General features: G+C 39.9%; 1 long non-coding RNA gene across 1 annotated transcript in view; it reads right to left on the bottom strand.

Annotated features, from left to right (window-relative positions):
• Nucleotides 1–23,631, bottom strand: part of LOC138739003 (uncharacterized) — a 138,932-nt gene that overhangs the window by 66,703 nt on the left and 48,598 nt on the right. Inside the window, exons 2-3 of the long non-coding RNA XR_011341945.1 lie at nucleotides 13,441–13,580; nucleotides 47–259 (exon numbers count right to left, since the gene is read on the bottom strand). This is a non-coding gene — a long non-coding RNA (uncharacterized lncRNA). The remainder of the gene's footprint in view (nucleotides 1–46; nucleotides 260–13,440; nucleotides 13,581–23,631) is intronic.

Here is a 23,631-nt window from a genome sequence, read left to right on the forward strand (position 1 = left end):
ATAACAGGGATATAGGGCATGTAAGGGCCAAAATGTGTGTACTTACTTTATTAGTTGGGGACCATAGGCTGGGCACAGCCATCTTGATCCCTGTGCGCACATCCACGAGTCTTTGGTTGGTGCACGTGCAGTGGATTCATATATTGGAGTTCGGTTGGCGCACGTGAAAGAGTTAAGGGCACAAATTCAATATCGTCTAGATGAAGAGTGATCCGATCTAACAATGCTTGGGAGAAGGGTTATGGGCCACAGTTGATGTCTGGAAATATGATAAAGGTAAAAGTTCCATTATTGTCACATAATTCTATATTTAGAATGTAACGTACATGAAATTCTTTAACTTTTGTCGACCGTAAGGTAGACAGAGAGCCGCCACTTTGTCCAGCACTTCTCACAGAAACCTGGTGGCCCTAGGTGGTCTCCCCTCCAAATGCTGACCAGTCCTGAGCCTGCTTTGCTTCTGAGATCAGACAATCCCCAGCATATTCAGGCTATTAGATGTCTTTACAGCTACTGTAAATTGAAGTATATCAGAAAACAGTGTGCAAATTCTTTGAAGATCGGCTCATACACTGTTGTTATTGAGAAAAGATACTGATTTGTTAAAGTTCTCTGTATTTGTTGGATAGAGCTGAATATAGAGATGTTTTTTGTATTCACTTCAGCGAATTCAGTTCAGTGGTCATTACTATTTCTGAAGTGAGAATAGTAGGTGGCCAGTGTGTTTACAAGTGCATGTTGTTTGCAACCAAAGTCATATTTCTCTCCCAATGAATGTGCAAATTTTGTTTTCAGTAATTCTGCTTAAGTTGTGTCTATTCTAGCACAGACGTCCAGAAACGGCCATTCAAATGGTCATTGAAATGATTAACAATGAAGAGCAGGGCTTCAGACAGTAAGTGGATTTGGAACAGTCCCATTCCATCATATGCAAAGCAGAGCCCCATGCAAGCCCATTGATTTGGTGTTATTCCACACAACCCTGTCACATGCGGTTTGAAAGAAACAAGGTAAAACTAGTTGGAAAATGAAAAGAGACAGTATGAAAAGTGAGGGCAATGATGTAACTATTGATTTTCAAGCCAGTGATCTAATAACAGTCACAGCTGAAGAACCAGACTCCATTTTGCAGTCCATCATGTACTACTTTAACTAACCATAAGAACTTGTCATTTACAAGAACATGACCAGCGTGATCTTCTAATGGTCGTAATGCATGATCCTGTCATAGATATAATATATGGTGCACAAGCTGCATAATGTGGCCTAGAGGATACAAGTCATTATTCCTGCTGAGGTCTGTTGACCAAGAGCAGGGGTTTCATTATGTGTCCACACTTGTGTTGTGTCTGTGTCACTTTGATCTGGATGACTTAGAATAAGGAAAGAATAGTCTCTATGTCATATTATACTCTATAGTTTTATATTTTAAATGATAACCAATTGTGAATACCAGCCAATAATGTTGTGTTAAATATTTTACAAAAGAAGATACCATTTGAGTTATTTCTTCTGTGAGAACACATCTCCCATTTATAATTTTTCCAAGTGCAGTAATTACAAATTTGCAATAACTGCTTCAACTCAGCAGAAGGCCTTTTACAAATTTTAAGGTAGTTGGCACTGTAATAGTACAGACCAGGGCACTTGCACCTTTTTCAGGTCGATGCAGAAAATTGCTGCTTCGTTCCCGCATTTCTAATCTCTTCAACATTTTCTGATCATCTGATCTCCCTATAATCTTCACAACTCAACGCAATCACCCACTTGACACCCTCTCCCCACATTCCATAGTTTACGTTCCACCTTCGGCTAATGAGGGCAAAGCAATGAAGGAGCTTTATGATGCCACCTGTGAAGCTCAGATGCCCCAGCTTGATCATAGCCTCAACCAAGGCAAATGGAAAACAGCCTTATCATGGTTTAAATAGAATGTTAACTTCCCCACCAGAGGAGGGACCATCCTGGATCGTGTTTACACCAACATCCCTGGCGTGTACAAGGCTGCCCCTTGCCCCCACTTTGATACTTGAAGCACCTATCCGTCCTGCCAACCCCAACATACAAACTGCTGGCAAAACAAACTAAGCCAGTTAATAGGGAGATCAGGACGTGGCAGGGGAGGCACTACAGTGCTACAGGATTGTTTCGAGACCATGGACTGGAGCTATTTCGGGATCATGGACTGGATCTGTTTCAGGGAGGTGGCCACCTACATTGGCCAAGTAAACATCAAGGAATACACCAGCTCATGACTGAGGATGTCACCGAGATCAAACGCTTCACAATCAGGGCTAACCAGAAACCATTGTTGGATGCAAGGTCCAGGCACTTCTCAGAGCTCATAATGCTGTCTTCAGGACAGGGGTGCAAGATGGCGCTAAGATCACCCAGAGCTGAACTCTCCAATTCAATCTGGAAGGCAAGTGGTGTGTATGCACAGAGGATCCAACGACAGCTGTGTGATACCAGAGACACAAGGCTCACGTCAGCACCTCTACTTGCTCAGGAGTTTGCGGAGATCTGCCCTGACACCAGAATCCCTGGCAAATTTCTACAGGTGTATGGTGGAAAATGTGCTGACCAGCTGCTTCACTGTCTGGTATGGGGAGACTAATACCTCTGAGCGTAAAGCCCTGCAAAAGGTAGTGGACAGTACATCACAAGCAAAATCCTCCCCACCATTGAGATCATCTACAGGGAACACTGCCATCGGAGAGCAGCAGCAATTATCAATGATCCACATCACCCAGCACACGTTGTGTCCTCGCTGCTACCATCAGGAAAGAGGTATAGATGCTACGAGTCTCACTTCACCAGGTTCAGGAACAGCTGCTACCCCTCCACCATCAGACTCCTCAATGACAAACTCAATCAGGGGCTCATTTAAGGACTCTTATTTGCCCACTTTATTGATTATCTTTGTTCTCTCTGTATTGCACAGTTTGTTTACATTTTTTAAACTGTTTACATTTCTTTATTTGTTCATGTTTTATGCTGCATACAGTCTTTTTGCACTACCAACAAGTGGTAATTCTGCATTGCCTGCAGGGAAAATGAATATCAGGGCTGTATGTAATGTCATGTATGGGCTCTGACAATCAATATGAAATCTGAAGTGGCAAGGGGTCAATGTGGGTGACAATAACAGACCTCAATGATAACTACCCAGTGGCAATGACCCACACCATGATGAAATCCTTCAAGCATCTGGTGATGGAACGCATCAAGGCACGCCTTCCAGAGTCATTGGACCCATTTCAATTCACCTACAGATGGAACTGTTCCACTGATGATGTTATAGCCTTGTCTGTTCTCTGTTCTGACCCACCTGCCTCATATGCCAAGTTACTATTCTCTGACTTTACCTTTGTGTTATATACAATCATTTCCTAGAGGCTGGTGAGGAAGCTGTCCTCACTGAGACTCAAAACCCCTCTCTGTAACTGGATTCTGGACTTCCTAATGGAAAGACCACTGTCTGTCTGGGATGGTAGCAAAATGTTGAGCACCATCATCCTGAAGACTGGAGCATCTCAGGGCTATGCACTCAGCTCATGCTACTGACTCCCGATTACATGGCCTGATCCAAAGCCAACAGTGTCATAAAAATTTCAGATAACACAACAGTCATTGGTCTCATCAGCAACAATGATGAGTTGCACTACAGAGAAGAGGTTGGAAAATCTTGTGATATGGTGGGAGAGTAACCACCTGAGTCTCAATGTGAACAAGACAAAGGAGATGATCATGGATTTCAGGTGGACTAGGGACGACCACCCTACACTGCCCTTAATAGCTCAGCAGTGGAGAGAGTAGTGAGCACAAAATTCCTCGAAATCCATTTAGGAAGTAACCTACCCTGGACACAACATCTCCTCACTTGTCGGGAAGGTGCAACAGTGACTGCACTTTCGAAGAAGACTGAAGTAGGCAAGGCTACTGGCCATCATCCTGCCAACTTTCTGTAGGAGCTCTTTTGAGACCATCTTGTCTGGTTGCATCACAGTGTGGAACGGATGTTTTGCACAAAGAACTAGTACAATCAGATGATAATAAACTTGAACAAACATCCTACCTGGTTTTCCTTCCTTCCCTAACATAATCCTTTCTCCATCTTGCACTGTGACCTCTGGAGTTGTGGGAGATCAAGACAGACATTGTAGCTTACCTTACAGTTAGCTTGTGCATCTTCAGTCATGACAAATTTGCATGTTTTCTTTTTAAGTTTGAAATATAAAGTTAGAAAGATTTTTTTTAACTTAGACATACAGCACAGTAACAGGCCATTTCGGCCCACGAGTGCGTGTTGCTCAATTTACCTACACCCCTTGTACGTTTCGAATCATTGGGGGAAACCAGAACCCCTGGGGAAACCCACATGGACACAGGGAGAATGTAGAAACTCCTTAAAGACAGCATGGGATTCAAACCCCAGTCCGGATTGCTGGCGCTGTAAAGGTGTTGCACTAACCACTCTGCCAAATGTGCTGTCTAAATTTTATGTTCACACCATATCTGAATTTGCCTTTTGCCGTAGAATGAGTTAACATGCTTAGACGCAATAATAAGAGCACATGAAAATGAGACAACGGAATGGTTTGTTTAACCGTTTTAGAGGGATAATGACGTGGGATGGATTTGGAGTTACATACAGGCCAACAATTCCCTCTCTGAACCAAATGGATTTTTTTAAGACCATCTGTGATGGTTTTAACGGTCATTATTACTGTTTTACCTTCATTTAAAATATTAGCTGAATCTAAATTGCGCACCTATGATGGTGGGATTTGAACTCTGGTCTCTGACAATAACTTGGGTCACCACCATATATCAATTTCACATGCCAGATCACGTTTAACTGATACCTCTCGTAGCATTTTCTATTTGAGAAGGGTGGCACATTATATTCAGCATGCTTATTTGTTCCATAGTCGTAGGAGTTTGTAAATTTGCTGATTTATTATTTTGTCTGTTATAAACAGGCTACATCTGACAGAACTGAAGAAGGCTGAATCTATCAATGACTCCAATGCAAAAAAAAATTTCCTCGATACCATGTTGTTCCCTAGTGTACTTAATAAAATGCATCACTAGAAAGTACATGGTGAACCATGATTTAATTGTGTTCAGACTGTAGACATGATGAAAAATGCATTATTTTTCATTGTCGGTGCACAGTTCAGGGTCATTCCACGGGGATAAACTAAAGCTGATTTAAAGAACTAAAAAAAAGAATTTGGAAAAGTCATGTCTAATCATGTTTTATTGAAAAGATGCATGTCAGCCCTGTGAAATAGAGCATATTTCAATTCCTGGCAGCTGATGTTAATGGTCTAGTAGCCAGGTCAGGCTCCTGCTTCTGTAATATGCATTGGATAATCAAATGATGTGGAAAAGGATGCTTGTAGGAAGGTGATTAAGTTTACTGATGGATGAAAATCTGTGCTCTGGTGGACAGTGAAGAAGGTTACCTGGGTTTCCAGCTGGATCATGACCAAATGGGGAACTGGACTGAGGAATAGCAGATGCAGTTTAACACTGGGAAGGTTTGGTAAATCGAACTGACAGCAGTGCCTTCCAGATTATTTTGCAGCAGGGTGATTAAAGGGATGTCGGTGCACCACTTCTTAAAGATGACAGCACAGGTAAACAGAGTTGTGATGGGCTGCTTTCCTTCATCGATTGGGACATTGAATACAGGTGCTGGGACACCATGTTGAACTTGTACAAAATGTTGATGAGCCCACTCTTGGAATATTGTGTGCAGTTTTGGTTGCCTAGCTATATAGGAAGGATATTATAAAGTTGGACAAGGTACAGAAGAGGTTTACAAAGTTGTGTAAACTTTCCTGAGCCCACCTGCATGAAGGGCTCAAACCTAAAGCATTGGTTATGTATCTGTGCTATCTAAAGTGCACCATTTGACTTGCTGAGTGTCCCCAGCATTGTGTTTTAACTTTTATCTGCAGACTTTAATGTTTTACTCTTTTACAAAGTTGTTGCCAGGATTAGAGAAGTTGACTCATCTTGACAGACGAGAAAAACTTGACCACTTTTTCTTGGACCAGAGAACGTTGAAAGGGGATCTCACTGAGATATATACAGAAATGTGAGGGGCGTAGATAAGGTGGAACTGTGACAGTCCATAGGAGAATCTGATGAGAGGGCACAACGATAAGCAAAGGGGTTGGGATTTAGATGGAACACGAATGACAATTCTTCTCTCAGAAGGCCGTGAGCATACGGAATGAGTTGCCAAAAAAAGTGGTGGGAGCTGGTATGTTACTTTCTTTTAAGAACCACTTGGATAGATATGTAGATCACAAAATCACAAGAAAAAGGAACAGAAGCAGGCCATTTGGCCCATCGAGACTGCTCCATAAAACCATCCTGAGCTAAACTGTTCTTGCATCTAGTTCCAAGTTCCAGCCTTGTCCCCATATCCCATGATACCCTGACTAATTAGATACCTATCAATTTCCCCTTTAAATTCCCCCAATGATCCTGCCTCCACAGCTGGATGTGGCAACGAATTCCACAAATCCACGATCCTCTGGCTAAAGACATTTCTCCTCATCTCTATTGTAAATTGGTACTTTTTAATTCTAAGACTGTGCCCTCTTGTCCTGGATTCACCCAACAGAGGTAACATCTTATTACATCCACTCTGTCCAATCTATTCATTATTCTAAATGTTTCTATGAGATCCCCTCTCATTCTTCAATATTCTAATGGATAGAGTCCAAGAGCTGCTAAGTGTTTCTCATATGTTAACCTTCTCATTCCTGGAATTATTCTGATAAACCCCCTCTGTACCTTCTTCAACCTTGCTATATCCTTTCTATGATATGGGGCCTAAAACTGCACACAGTTATTCCAAATGAGGTCTCATCAGTGCCCCACAGAGACTCATCAACACGCCTTTATTCATATACACAATCCCTTTGAAACAAATGTCAACATAGCATTTGCCTTCTTTACCACCGATCCAACCTGGCGGTAAATTTTCAAGGTATTCTGCACAAGGGCCATCAAGTCCCTTCATACTTCTGAGATTTGAATTTTCTCTGCATCCAAATAATAATCCGACTGATTATTTCCTCGACCAAAATGCACAACTGCACATTTCTCAACATTATATCTCATCTGCCATTTCTTCACCCCTTCTCCTAAACTGTCCAAGACTCTCTACAAGCTTTCGATTTCTTCTAAACTTCATACTCCACCATCTATCTTGGTGTCATCTGCAAACTTTGTCACAAAACCATTTAATCCACAATCTAAATCATCACTATACATTGTAAAAAGAAGCGGCTCCAACACCAACCCTTATGGAACACCACTAGTAACAGGCAACAAACCAGAATAGGATCCCTTTATTCCCACCCTTTGGTTCCTGCCTATCAGCCAATGCTCACCCAATCTATTATTTTTTCCGGTAATTCATAAGCAGCCTCTTATGTGGCACCTTATCGAAGGCCTTTTGAAATCCAAATACACAACATCCACAGCCTCTCCCTTGTCCACCCTCCTTGAGATTTCCTCAAAAAATTCCAGTAGATTGGTCAAGCAGGATCGTCCCTTCATGAACCCACGCTGGCTTGGACCCATCATGCCATGCACCTTGAAGTATTCCATAACCTCGTCCTTGAGGATCAACTCCAATATCTTTCCAACTACCGAAGTCAGACTAATAGGCCTATAATTTCTTTTTCTTCTGCCTCCCTCCTTTCTTAAACAGCGGAACTACATTGGTGACCTTCCAATCCTCAGTAAACATGCCTGAGTCTATTGATTTCTGGATAGGAAGGCAAAAGCAAGAAGGTACGCTGTTCATCATGGACAGCTGGACCTGTGGGCCTGTTTCTGTGCTGCAAGACTCTATGACTGAACAGTAGTAGAGTTTTATTCACCATAAACATCTCTACACCCTTTCAATATGTGAACAATTTTTGGTGTATTACATGCATCGAAACCACACAGGTGCAAATCACAAAAGGGCTGGAGAAACTCAGCAGGTAACACAGCCTCTACATGAAGTACAGAGTAACCTAGTGGTTCTCCACCTTTTTCTTTCCACTTACATACTACTTTAAGTAATCCCTATGCCATCGGTGCTCTGTGATTAGTAAGGGATTGCTTAAGGTGGGATGCGGTGGGAAGAAAAAAGTTTGAAAACCACTGTTTTAATCATACCTCATTGACTCGTTATGTGCACGGTTTCATAACTCCAAAAGAAATGGGCCAATGACAATTTTTCTCAAGCAAAATATTTCAGAAACAATTGAGTCTAGAGCAGTGATTCTCAACCTTCCCTTTCCACTCACATCCCACTTTAAACAGGGAAGGGAAGGTTGAGAATCACTGCTCTAGACTCAATTGTTTCTGAAATATTTTGCTTGAGAAAAATTTTCATTGGCCCATTTCCTGCACATAACGAGTCAATTAAAAAGTGGTTTTCAAACTATTTTCTTTCCAACCACAAACCACCTTAAGCAATCCCTTACTAATCACAGAGCACCTATGGCATAGGGAATACTTAAAGTGGGATATGAGTGGAAAGAAAAATGTTGAGAATTATTGCTTTAAAACAATGCCCTCCAAATTTAAACTGTCCTACCCAGGAATAAGATTGTGACCATTCAACTTATCTATAGCCCTCAAGATTTTATCTACCTCCATACGCCCTCTTAATAGCCAAGGAAAATCACTTCAACTTCATAACCCCTATCTTCCAATCCCAGTAACATTCCCTAAGTCCTTTTAGCCCATTTTCCAGTTTAATTACATCCTTCTTGTCGCTGGGTGACTATAACCGTGCACAATGCTCCAAATATCACCTCACTACTGGCTTGTAACATGGCATCCCAACTCTTGCACTCACTGCTCTCCAATGTAACAATTACAGTTTATTACATGTCCAAGATGGTCTTGTCCCGACTGTATTAGCTTTTTGGCCAAATTCGCTTCAGCCACCACTCTGTTTAAGGCACTAGGAGGAATAGCTTTCAACAGTGCTGATATTGATCCATGTGATCTGTTGCCAACTTCTGAAGAAAATTCAGAGGCTGTTAGTTTTGCACTGAAAGAGATTGTATAAGATTGCAAGATGCACAGAATTAGGTGTTCCCTACCATAATAATAGGCCATGGATGTGAGTACACGAGATGCCAACTCAGACTATGGAATGATAATTCTATGGCTTAGTTAGTAACTTCTGCTCCATGACTCTTCATCACTGCTTGAAACTGCATTTCAGCTTGAATAGCTGAGCCATTGAAAGAACATTTGGAAAGTGACTACAATATAACCACAATGTTACTCTTGTTATGAGCCCAGAGGACCCCAAAACCCAGCAGTAATAGATATTCACCATGACAAATGGTTATTTAAACAAAAGTTGCTTTTAATTATCTTTAAACATGAAAATAGAATTAAACTTTAACTTATCTCTATTGACTTACTTAATCTAACTTAATCCCCTTCTAATTCTAAGCTCATGTGTGTGTAAGTTCAGAAAAATTCTTTGGGTCACAGTCCAATCTCACTTCTCATTCCTCCAAGTTCATTGGTTGCAGGCAATTCTTATACAGTGCATAGAATTTAACATTTATGAAATTCACCAGACTTTGCTGCTTGAAAGGTAAATGGTTACCGCACAGGAAGGTTCTTGTCAGTTTTCAGAGAGAGATTTGTTGTTCCTTTTTAATCAGCCACTTCAGTGTCTTACTGATGAAAATTGCCCCTTCAGGGTTCTCGAGATGATAACCTCTTTCTTTCAGTTCCTTTTTGTTTCTCTTATTCCAAGTGAAACATTAGACAGCCAGTCCTCTCCTCTTGCATGAACCACAAGGGCTTTGACCAGGTTGTCTTACCACTGGGCTTTCCATAAGTTTGCCAGCTTGTCCTGTTCCAGTCCCAGCTATTTCTGCTGGCTGTAACACTATACAAGTAACCCCTCTCTCTCTCTCTCTCTCTCTCTCTCTCTCTTTCTCTCTCTCTCTCTCTCTCTCTCTCTTTCTCTCTCTCTCAATCTCTGAGAGAAAGCCTGTTTAACTCTCTCTGCTTACAAACCCACATGACCCTTTCAGAACAGCAAGTTCTCTTCCAGACAGCAGTGGCTCTGATAAGTTGCCCTTTTCAAATAACAATCCATGAGTGAAGTGTCTTGAGCACTCTCCAAAGCTCTTGAGCTCTTGAGCTCTTGAGCTCTTGTATCAGCTCTGGAGCTGATACATCTACCATGGGGCAGAGCTCCAGTATTTTAAATAAAATCTGTTTTAAAGTGTTTGTATGTGACCTACTCTAACAAACCTTTGCCAATTTATCTTCCAAAAACATATCTATATACTCTGTCACATTCTGAATGAATGAACAAGAAAGGACTGAAGGATTCTCCTAAGCTGAAAATATTAGAACACTTTATTTTTCAGGGTTCAACTTCCAAAAACTTCTGTACATTTCATTTGCCCTTCTGGGAACAATATTTACTCCATAGCAGGAAGGAGAGTTTATGTTGGCCTGGAAAAAAAATAGATAATTCCATCATCTAAATGGCACAGTTGGCTTAGCGGTTGGTGCAACGCTGTTACAGCACCTGCGATCTGGACCGGGGTTCAAATACTGCATTATCTGTAAGGAGTTGGTTAACGTACTGGTTAATTGGGTGTAGATGGGGCGGCACGGGCTCGTGGGCTGTAATGGCCTGTTTCTGTGCTGTATGTCAAAAAAAATTAAAAATATAATAAATTTAAAATGTAAAAATTAATAAAAACATAAATTAAAAATTTAATTTTAAGAACAAGAAACATGGTATTTCTGATTGACAGTCTCTGACTATGAACCAGTTCTCCATTAATAGCTACAAATACATATTAGAAAAGTTATTATGGTCAGTTCTTGAATGTATTTGTAACTTCAGAATATTAATTCATTGACTTGGAGTGTACACAAAAAATTGAACTGAAACATAATTTTTGAAAACATAAATCTTTTGTTTAGAAAGATACTCATTTGCCATTGATCTGTTTCTCAAATAATCTACACTGTGATTATATTTTGCTGAAATTATGACATTAGAATTTCTGGTTTTATTCTTGGTATGGGGTTTAAGCCATTTCCAATGTTAACTATGGTCATTTTGAGACAGGAACCAGAATTATTCTGAAAAAAATTAGCATACTTCCTTCCAGAGTGTCCCGATGTGGTCATCTACACAGGAGCACTTTTACACAGCCGTCCTGTGTTGGGGAGTTTGTCAGAGGAGGAACGTCATATTCATTAGGCCTGTTTCATACAGAGAGCTGTGGACAATTTACTCTGCAGCCGCTCCATCAAAATGTCTAGTGGTACGAGTGGAAAAATTATGGGATGGAATTTGCATTAAAAAAATCTGTCCCAACATTACACTACCACCAGAGCAAAAAAATTTACTGAAAAATTCTGCTGTTAAGTTGACTTGGTTTGGGGCTCACCAGATATTTTCACAACACTGTGAAATATTAGCCATCCTGCATTTCACTAACCAGCATATTTCACTTCAGAGGAGATATTATGGCCAACATATTGGCCAACATATTGTATTAACCACCACCTGCCAAGTCTGGCTCCACCTAAAACTAGAGCTTCCACTGTAGTTCAATGTGGAGTTGTTAGGGCCACTACAGTTGCTTGTAGCATTAGACACAGTGGTTCTCAACCTTTCTCTTTCCACTCACATCCCACTTTAAGTATTTCCCTATGCCATCAGTGCTCTGTGATTAGTTAGGGATTGCTTAGGGTGGGATGTGGGTGGAAAGAAAAAGTTTGAAAACCCCTGTTTTAATTGTACCTCATTGACTCGTTATGTGCATGGTTTCATAACTCCAAAAGAAATGGACCAATGACAATTTTTCTCACGCAAAATATTTCAGTAACAATTAGGTCTAGCCCAGTGGTTCTCAAACTTTTTCTTTCCACTCACATACCACTTTAAGTAATCCCTATGCCATCAATGCTCTGTGATTAGTAAGGGATTGTTTAAGGTGGGATGTGGGTGGGAAGGGAAGGTTGAGAATCAATGCTCTAGGCCCGATGAGAACCACAGAGCATTTTTTTTAAATGGCCTTATGAGGTTATGATAATACAGTAATCCCTCTTATCTATAATTCAAGCTATTAGCAAAGAAATTGCAGAACATAAATAGGTAAAAAAAAATAAAAGTTTAAAATTGGCACCCCCTAGCAGTCAATTCACCAATCGTGCACCAGGCCATCTCAAGCAACCGGCAAATTCACTTATCCGGCATCCACCAATTCCCATAGGTGCTGAATACCAGGGGTTTTACAGAATTACTTGAAATTCATAATTTTAAACGTGTGCATATTTTCATGCTTAAATTGCTAGTTATTGTTATTTTTGGAACTCATTTCAAATTATTGGGTGGCGTTGGTAAGCAAAAATAAAAATAAAAATAAATCTGTTGGCAACTAAAACAGAAATAATAATTGAAAATGGATTTGCATAGCATGGCTTTTTGGGCCATGTGATCTGATTTCCATTTTACATGCCAGATCTTGCAAGATAATAATTAAATGGTATTTAAGTGGAATTAAACCTTTGATATTTCCCCAGCATAAGGTGTAGAACAATTGGTATTATTAGCAGTGTAATGCCCATTTCTTCCTGTACCAACATAAAGTGGAGCAAAGAGCTTCCCACCATGACATTTGTGGAACAGCCTGTCTGAAACTGAGAGCATATGTCAGGCTTGATGCCTTTCTTTTTAAAAGGGGGCTTCGGGGAAATCTTCGGAGATGATAGAGGCTTGCCCAATTGTTTTCCTAAGGCCCTACATTTTATTCTCCGGTCATTTTGTTTTTGAGATAGTAATTCCATTGTGGCTGCACTGCAATAGAGGAGGTATTGGTCTGCTGGAATGTAAACACTCGGTGTGATTGAAAGATTTGTGGGGTAGGGAGCAAAACCAACCCCATCTGCAAAGAGTCTACTCCCATGGAGCCTTCAGGGTCACCTGGACCTCTATGAAGTACAATTTCAGGCTTGTATTTTCCAAGGCTTTCATCATGATGGTCTTTGCTGCAAGCCAAGTCCATCACAGGCTCCATCCTCCATCGATGTGAGGCACTGCCTCAAGAAGGATACCAAAACCATCAATCACCCCTATCTCACTGATCACAATCTCTTCAGACAGAAGGTACCTAAGTCCAGCACCTCCAGCTTTTTATTCAACAGCTATCAAGTTCTAACACAAACTATTGTAGTACCAGCAAAATATTACCAAAATATCATTTTCTTTTTCTACCTTGCATCAAACACAATTGTGAATATTCTTTTTCTGTCTTGCATTAGTAGCCATTTACATTTTTACTATTGGTACAGCAAGTTAGAATGTCAATGCATCTGCACGTTGTACTTAAGTGTATGACAGCAACTCACTCTGTGGGGCGATCTCTGCATTCCCCTTTTGCCTGGATGGTTCTCTCAATGGAGGTTGATATCACTGACTCGACTTCCTTGGCACAGGATTTTTTTCAAGCTTTAGGTAATGCATACAGCCACATTGATCCGACTGACATCTGGAGTAAAGGGAAATTCAATGAGTGGGTTGCATTTCAAGCTAATGAAGTCCACCAACATTCAGTTACCAAAGCTGAATCGATTTCATTTATATTTCATTTCATGCAGTTACTCAGTCGACCTGATTACCTTTGGCTTGTTGAACAAGACTTTAAATCCAACTGAATCTTTATTTGAACTAAAGTTTCTTAATCTTGCAGCTAAGTTATAACTTCTCCTTTGATTTGCGGCTTCAACTTATTACTTCCTTCACAGTACTTCTTTGTTCTGCAGTTTCCAACCTTCATCCAAGTCTGTCTGCATTTCTGTTCCTCTGCCTGTCTCTCTCCTTCTCCTACTTCTCTCCAGACAGGGTATTCTCCCCCAAACCTGTTAGGATACTTGTCTCCAGGAACGTTTCCAAGGAATGCGCAGTGGTACAAATATCGGTGGGTTAAACATAGGGTTTCAGTGAAGAATGAAAATGGTGGACCAACTCAGCAGTTCAGGCAGCATCTTTGGAAAGAGAAACAGACGTTTCTGCTCTGTGGCCTTATGTTGGAATTGGGAAAGAGAGAATGATGCTCATAGGTTTCCAGTGGTCAGGAAGGTGAGAGGGGAGCATGCAAAACAAAGGAAGTGTTTGCATCAGGATAACTCTGAGTGATATGACCACCAGCCGACTGAAGGGAGCGACCTCTTTACCTGCAGGAAGACCACCTAAGCGGCTGACTTCACCTGGCCAACTGTCAATCAACTAACTTGAATAGACCCCCTAGGGGGCTGACTCCACCTGACCAGCCATCAATCAGCCAACCCGAATATAGACCTGAACCAGTCCCTCCTGAGCCAGTCACACGGGGATGCACCAAGGCATGAACTGGTGTTGAGATTTTTACTGGAATAAAGCCTGTTGTATAAACTTTTGAGTTATGTGTTACCTCAGCACACCACAAACTCAGAAGGGCTTAAATGAGGACAATTACCAGCACATTAAGCTACCAGGCACTTTTAATGAATGTTTATGGTAAGGTGATAGGACCTGCGCAGTAGGCTAGACTTTTGATTCAGGACTATAAAAACATGAAAAATGCTGGAAACACTCAGCAGATTAAACAGAATCTATGGAATGATCAGATGCAATTGTTTCAAATTAGATACCCTTCATGTTTGATGATTAAATCAGGTGTCCAGAAGTGTAGTTTATTGGTCTTAACCATCTTCAAAAGAATTTGATTTCTGCTAATATTTTCTGACAACATCTGGAGAAATTAATTGAATTAATGTGAAATGGTCTCACCCCCATATTATGTTTTGTTATATTAGCTGTAACTCTAATGGTGAATTAAGCCACATTTCCAACTCTAAATCTATTTATTTTTTATGTGCACATCAATTTCTTGGATGGATGTTTTAAAATATAACTGATTTTGGTGAAAAAATTCAGTTTTGTAATACTTCATCTTCAACCAATGTTTAGCAATCTGCAAAATATTCTCGCATTTAATTTAAACTTTTTTTTTCCTTCCTTGTTTGCTATCTTTTAGAATTCTGGGAGCCTGGTGACATTTCCATGGCTGAATGCTGGAGATCATTAGCCCTTTTCACACTTGCCAGCGATCCCAGGAATCGGATGCCAATCGGCCTTTAAAGTGCCAAGTGTGAAAGCAAAATCTGCTCAATGCCGGCATCAGATGATGCCATCCCACAACGGGGATTACTGGCCTCGACCCCTGGTGCAATCCCTGGCATCTGAAGATGCCAGCGTTGAGATCAGGCAAGTGTGAAATGGGTAGCAACATTGCAGGCCCTTCCAATTAAAGGTAGAACAGGCCAAATGCCAGAAATAAACCCTTGCAAGTGTGTAAGTGTTCAGTGTTCCGGTTAGGAGTGGTCTAGTGTGAAAGGCCAAACCTATCCTGGGACACTGAATGGCCAATTTACTGGGATGCAACTGTGAAAGGGGCTTTTGTTAGACAACGCAGATGCATGAAAGGGGAAGTGTGTGCCACAACAATTGCTGGCTCTTAATGGGATACTTCCTTGGAGGTCTGCACCGAAAACTGCCACATCCAGGCAAAAAGGAAAAAGTTGTTCATAAAATACACCTGAGATGTCCATCTGATGTGAAGTGTTAAGTACTGGATTTCCTAAGTACCAGAGCTATAAATATCAATAGAACTGTAGTTTTCATTACCAAAGACCAGTGACTGCAAATTATTCACAGCTAATCACAGTATTAGTCAGGTTAATTTAATATTATTTAATTTCTGCTATAATATTTACACATTCTGCTTTAGCCACTTATATAACAAAGCCTGACATTTAACAGAATGATCTTTGCTGACCCGATAAACTTCCTTTCATAATCTTTGTAGACTGGAGTAACTGGCTCAAAGATTGACCAAAGCGAACTGCTTGAGGCAGCAAAATAAACGACGACAATTTTGCTTCAGCTGGCTCACAGCTTCTCCCTTCAGCGCCTTCAGCAAGCTATCTTTAACAAGAGAGCAAGTAAGCAGAATCTGTTTGACCAGCTCAGCTTCTCCAGCATTTTGCGTTTCATTGCTTCAAGCCAGGCAGTCGCTTTCTGAGAAATCACGATTCAGTGTGAGTTAAGTGCATTAAAAAGCAGCATCACATGTCGGGAGTCCTAGAGTTTCAGAATGGTAACATAAATCACTTTGGATCTCAGTAAAATGAGATATCTTTAAACAGACCTAGAGCTAAAGGACATTAAAGTAGAAATAAGATATTTGAACAAAGTCATTATATCAATTCCTTCAATATAAAGTTGCACAATAAATGTTATTTGCAAGCCTAGTGGGAAAATTATATAATAAGGATGATTTGAAGATTAACCTTGGACCTGCCAGCTTGCAGACTAACCACAAACTATGAGCAGATCTATAATTTTTCAGCACTGACTTAAATTTATTAATGAAATTATCAAAGAGGACACCGGGCTTGCTGTGCTGTCTATGTCATTCAATCCAATGTCCCATCTCAATGTTCTCCTCACATGCAGAGCTCTGTGCCTGTGTGCGGAAGAGTCAGTAATTGGATAATGAGGAAAAGGGATTAATTGCTCCAGATTTACTGGACTGAGAATTGAAAAATCCCCCCTGAACTCAATGAAGCAAAATAAAGACCAACTTAAACTCTGCTCCCTTTCCATTATACGCTTTTCCAGAAGCATAATCCATGGCAACAGAACTGCCAATTCTTTCTCAGATGCTTGAAGAACGTTGTGCAATGGTAAGGCCACTGTCCCATTGTATGATGGCAGTCAACTTCAACGTCAGTACCGGGTTAACATAGTTAGTGTAAAACTGTCGGCACTGGTCCAGCCCTGTGGAAACCACAGTTATTTCTAAACAATTGTGTATGGTTAAATGGAGTTAGAAGATTCAAAATTAGCTGCAAAGCTATATCATTGCAAATTTTATAGTAAATGATCAAAAATAAAAAAGTCTCTCAGACTTTCCTTCTGAGAGAGTGCAATCTGCATTTTTCATGGAGCTTGCTACTGGAGTGCATTGCGTCACTGGCATTTGGCTGAGTTATTAGCTGTAAATGTTCTTCATTCACTGTTGTCGCACACTTGAAGTATTATTTGGGTTAGAGTGAGCACTGAGCACAGGGTGTAGTGTTAGTGCAATGCTGTTACAATGCCAGCAATTGGGACTGGGGTTGGAATCCCGTGCTGCCTGCAAGGAGCTTGTAAGTTCTCCCCATGTCTGCGTGAGTTTTCCCCGGGGGCTCCAGTCCACCCCCCTTGCCCCCACACCAATCAAAGCATGCCGGCGGTGCAGGTCAATTGGCCAGCATGGGCCAAAATGTCTAAATCTAAAATCTATAAATAAATCTACTGAAAAATCTGCCTTTAGCTGACAGTTTAGTGACTTTCTGTTGATGGTTAAAGTTCAACCATGACTGGCATTATAGATAGTGGTGGAGTGGTTTTTTTCCACTTCCTCAGAGCTGCGTTGGACATAGGCGAACAAAGACATGTCCAGAGCACAACAGTTTAGGTTATCAGATCGAGGAAGGTGCCACACACCTTCACAGAAGCCGCCACAAAATATCCTGGATAAGAAAAATAGCAGAGGAACCACGTACAGAAGGAAGACCAAGAAACAATTGACATGGCAACATGCAGAAGGAACTCACTGAAAGGATTCACCTAGTGAGGTACCACAAAACAGAACTCACAGCCACACTTCTCAATAATAGCACCACATGTTTCACCTATATCCACAGTGACATTATACAGTACATGGCATAATATAATGCACAGATAATTCAATGCACAGGCACTGTGAAAAAAGTGCTTAAGATACACCCACAAGAATATAAATTAAATAGCAAAATGCACCATGAGACAGAAAAAGAGGTAATAAATGTAAAAGGGTAGAAAAATAAATATTCACAGAAACTGTTTGTGGCCCAAAAAATGATGTATCAATAATACAGACAGACCTTTTGGTGGAACAAGAGTAGTTTATGTTTAGGGTAGTTCAGGGAGTTTCAAGAGGCTGCTGGCAGTTTGAAAATAAACTGTTCTTGAACTGAGAGTGGTCAGGCTTTAAGCTTCTGTGCCTTTTTAGCCAGTAAATGGGGCTGATGGATGTAATGATAGTGATCACAGTTGCAAGGCAACTAGCAATGCCTTACTGTTTAATTAGACTTGGCTGCCTGCAGGGGGCTGACACGCAGTATGCAGATCGGCAATGGAGGCTTGCAGCCTCATGGCCTGCCTCATGGTGCTGTTTACAACAACTTTAAAGTAAAGAACCATTTCGTTCATCCATGTGTTGTCTAAGAGCTCACATGTGAGAAAACAATGGTGGCCCTTTATGATGTTGGCTGCCTTCACCTCATCACCCAAATGCAATATTTGGTCCATGTTTGGACCAAGGCTGTGATGAAGCTTGGAACTGAATTGTCCGGGGAAAGCAAGATCAGGATAACCACCATTGGTGAATAATTTTTATGTGTATTCGGAATACATTAGTGAAGTTCATTTAGCATCCAACTCTGGCATGAGGGAGCCATGTTAAACTTAATTAAATTGGCTCAAGGGGAAAGATTGGAGTTGTACCTTGGACGGTTGGAGTTGTTAAATATCAATTATCTCTACTTCTGAACATCACGGTAAAATAATGATGAAATTTTAAATGGAAATAGGAAATGCTAATTCAGCAGTGTCGACGAAGGGAGGAACAGAGTTCACCTTTCAGCGATGAAGATTCTAAAGATGGACTGTTGACTCAAGATCACATTTTCTTTTTCTACTGTTTGGCCTATTAAGTGTTTTCAGTGTTTTGCTTTGAATCTGGATCAGAACTCGGATCCTGACGAAGAGGGCTTTTCAGTTACTCTGGCTGCTACATGGATATTGGGGTTATGGCGACCTCCTGTTCCACTGCTTTAGAACAAATAGCAATTAAATGCGGATCCTTCCATCTACCCTTAGTGATTCTCACGGAAGTTGATATCCCTCCTGAAATCATAACAACAGGCACTTGCGGAGCTGCATGATGTGATCAGTAAACAATAGACGGGCTCCCCAATATATTACAAATTATGGTCCTTAAGCCTGTCTGAAAAAAGCCCTGCCCAATTATCACCAGCACACTTGATCACTACCACACTGAAGGTGTTTTTTTATGGAGTGACCCCGCATTGGGTCGGCTCCATTGGGGGAAAAAACGTGGATTTAACTTTTTTCTGGAGACAACCTAAAAGGCTGTTCCAGCATTGTTTTTGTTTCGTAAATTTTATTTATTAATCACGATAAACCATACAATGAAAAAATAGAGCTTAAGAAAAAACAGAATACATACATTTTATGTAAATAATACCCCTATCCCCTCCCCTCACCCACCCTCCCCTAACCCACCCCCTTCTAAACTACCCTCCAAAAAAAGAAAGATGAATAAGACTCATCAATTAGTTGCCATGTTTCAGAACAACACCACTTAAATGTGTGGAAAAGGGATTAATAATTCAATCCCATATAATCCAAATACGGGATCCAAGTCTCAACAAAAAAGAATAATTATCTTTTCCAAAAGCCATTTCTGAATACTCAAGTTAGGCTCATTTTTACAGGTAATTGCCAACCATTTTCTAGCCACAACTAAAGCCAATCTCAAAAAGGCAAATTGAAATTTATTTAATTTTAACTCCAAACTGAACCTCTTAATATAACCCAACAAAAATACAAAGGATCAAGTGGAAACTTAAATTTAAAAATAACTTCTAAAAGTTCCTTAAATCTATTCCATAAAGGTTTCACCATCTCACATAACCAAGTAGAATGTAAGAAGGAGCCAACTTCCTTATGACATCTAAAACATAAATCCGAGGAAATAAACTTGTATTTCCTTAATTGTTCCGGAGTTAAATATAACTGATGTAGATAATTATAATGAACCAACCTATACCTTACATTTAGAATTTTAGTCATACTATCCTCACATAGGTTCATCCAATCATCCTGAGAAATAGATATGGACAAATATTTTTCCCATTTTAATCTAGATTCATGAACATCCATCTAAAGCATTTTATTCTGTAATAAAGCATACATCTCAGATATAAATCCTTTCTTGCCACCATCAGTGAGAAAAATTTCAAATTTAAACCGTACGCCTAAAATTATCCAACAATAAGGCTTTAATTTGATAACAAGAAAAAAGAGTATTCGAAGATATTTCATATTTCTCTGTCATTCTTTGAAATGAAATAAAATATCCTGCTTCAGAACAATCTTCTACTAATTTAATGCCCTTATGATCCCACAACTTCAAAAGTTGATTATTAAGTGTAAAAGAAAAAAACTTATTTTGACACAGAGGTTTTACCCATAATTTTACCTTGAGTACCAATAGCTTTATTTTTTTAATACCATAAATCCATTAAGTGTTTCAACACAGGTAAATTATATTTACTCAATAATTTAGGATTCCATCTATAAATAAACTGGTCCATCTTCTTCTCACCAATCTGTGATAGTTCAATATTAGCCCATATCAAAGGTTTATCCAATTCAAACATCCTATTACTAAATTACAACTGTACTGATTTATAATAATTTTGAAAATTAGGGAGTTGCAAACCTCCTAATACATACTTCCAATTTAATTTCTGTAATGATACCCTTACTATTTTTTCCTTCCATAAAAACTTCCTCACTAAAGCATTTAAGTCTTTAAAATTTTTTGAGGAATCTTACAAGGAATAGATTGAAAGAGATATTGAATTTGAGGAAAAATTAAGGAAAATTTAATACAATTAATGCATCCTATTAATGTAAAAGGTAAATCTTTCCACTGAGTCAAATCATATTTAATGTGAGACAATAAAGGCAGGTAATTTAATTTATATAAATGATTATAATTACCATCTATCTTAACAACTAAATACTTAATCCGATTTGACCATTTAAATTTCACAATATGCCTACACAAAGAATAATCCATTTCATCTAGAGACATAATCTCACTTTTTTCCAAATTAATGTTATAATCCAATATTTCACCGTACTGCTCGAGTCTATCATGCAAGTTCCTCAAAGACTCAAAGGTTGTGTTGACTATATCAAAACATCATCTGCAAACAAATTTATTTTAAATTCATCAGATTTCACCTTAATACCTTCAATATTACTATTGTATCCAATCATCTGAGCCAAAGGTTCAAGAACAAATGCAAATAGAGCTGGTGACAAAGGATAGCCTTGCCTAGTCGACCTAGTTAATATAAAAGATGAAGATAACTGTTCATTTGTCACAACTCTCGCAGTAGGTCTTCCATATAAGGCTTTAATCCAACCAATAAAAAAAGGGCCAAAGTTAAATTCCTCCAAAACTTTAAATAAAAAAACTCCATTCTACTCTATCAAAGGCCTTCTCTGCATCAAGAGAAATAACCCCATTGGTTGGTTAGATTGCTTCTGAGAAGCATTAATTAAAGAAATCAATTTTTCAATATTATCTGCTGAATATCAATTTTTAATAAAACCTGTTTGATCTACATGTATTAAATCTGGTAGCTAGAACCTTTGCCATCATTTTATAATCAACATTCAATAAAGAAATAGGTCTATAAGACCCTGCTTTTTATGGGTCCCTATCTTTCTTAAGAATAACCGTAATAATTGCTTTGGAAAAGGAATCCAGAAAAGAATGAACCTCTGTGGCCTGTTTCAATATATCCATCAATAAAGGGATTAATAAATCCTAAAATTCTTTCCAAAATTCAGAAGTAAAACCATCATCTCCTGGAGACTTCCCACTAGGCATAGATCGAAGTGCATCCATCACTTTAACAGTAGAGGAAGCATCCAAATCCTTAATATCCTTATCATTCAAATAAGGTAAATCCAAATCAGATAAAAATATTACCAAATTTAGCTTCATCTTCCAACACTTCAGAAGTATACAATTTTTCATAAAATTTACGAAACACATCATTGATTACCTGACTGTCAAGCTAAAACTTTACGAGCTCTTTCGCCCAATTCATAATATCTCTGTCTAGTTCTCTGTAATAATTTCTCAAATTTATAAGTTTGTTAATGAATTATATCGTATCTTCATATTGACTAAACATATTTTCTTTGCTTCCACAGAATTTTGTTGTAAATCCTTTTCCAAAATCTCTATCTCCCCCTCAAACCTATTAACTTCATCTGTATGTTGTCTCTTAATTTTAACAATACAACTAATGATTTGTCCCCTTAAATAAGTTTTTAAAGCATCCCACAAAACAAATTTACTATCAACTGCAGCATTTTTTTTAAGGAAAATGGCACCAGGTTGCATCCTCCAGAGTTGAAGGAGCGGGGTGGCTGGTACCATAGCGCTGCCCATCAACATATTATCATGTATACATGCTGAGAGGGAAAGTGGCCTATATCAGAATGGCGACCTTAGAGCAGGTAAGAACAATGGTTGCAGACTTAGCGTGCAAGCAGATATCCTGCATGCCATAATTAGGCCGTGCGCACATACGAGGTTTTAAAAATCGCACTCCTGGGTTGCGGGCTGATGACAGAAGCAGCTGTGGACGAGGGTGTCCCCACCAAATCGTTTAGGAAGGCCTGGATGAACAATGAAATCCGGAACCTGCTGAGAGGCAGATCACAGGCATTGAAGTCTGGAGATTCGGATCACGACAGTAGGAGCTGGTATAACCACAGAAAGGCATCTCCTGGGTGAAGTGCAGTTTCTAGATTAGAATGGAAACAATGAAGAACAGCCAACAGCTGTGGCAGGGCCTAAATGAATTAACCTGCTTCAGAATCAAATCCCGTGCAGTAGAAATCAGCAAAGCTTCACTCCCAGATGAGTTCAATGCATTGGACGCCAGACTTGACCACCAGAACAAGGAAGAACAACCGCACAGATGATCCTCTACCGTCAGTGTCTGCAGATGACGTGCAGGCTGCCTTCAGGAGAGAGAATCCAAGAAAAGCATCTGGTCTGGAAGGAGTACCTACTAGAGTACTGAAACTTTATCCTGACCACCTGGTCAATGTATTCACACATATCTTCAACATCTCACTCTGGTAGGGCATCTGCTTCATTCAGCCCTCAATTGTACCAGTGCCCAAGAAGAATATGGAAGCCGTCTGAACAACTGCCGACCAGTGACACTCACATCTACAGTGTCTGAGCGGTGACATGGATCCATTCCAATTTTCCAACCTCAGCAACGGGTCTACAGCAAATGCCAACTCCACACAAAATCCTGGAAGACCTGTACAGCAAAGATGCATACATCAGGAAGCGTTTTATTGACTACAGTTCGGCATTCAACACCATTGTCCCTTCAAAATCAAGAAAACTTCAAGACCTGGGCCTGAACACCCCACTGTGTAATTGCATCCTGGATTTCCTCACCTCCAGACCCCAATCAGTGAGGATTGGCAAGAACATCTCATCCACAATCTCCATCAGTACCAGAGCACTGCAGGGCTGCTCCCTGCTCTTCTCGTTCTGTACCACAACACGATTTATAAATTTGCTGAGGATACCACAGTAATGGCTGTACATAAAG

The sequence above is a fragment of the Narcine bancroftii genome, chromosome 7, assembly GCF_036971445.1.
Source record: "Narcine bancroftii isolate sNarBan1 chromosome 7, sNarBan1.hap1, whole genome shotgun sequence".
NCBI classification, from domain to species: domain Eukaryota; kingdom Metazoa; phylum Chordata; class Chondrichthyes; order Torpediniformes; family Narcinidae; genus Narcine; species Narcine bancroftii.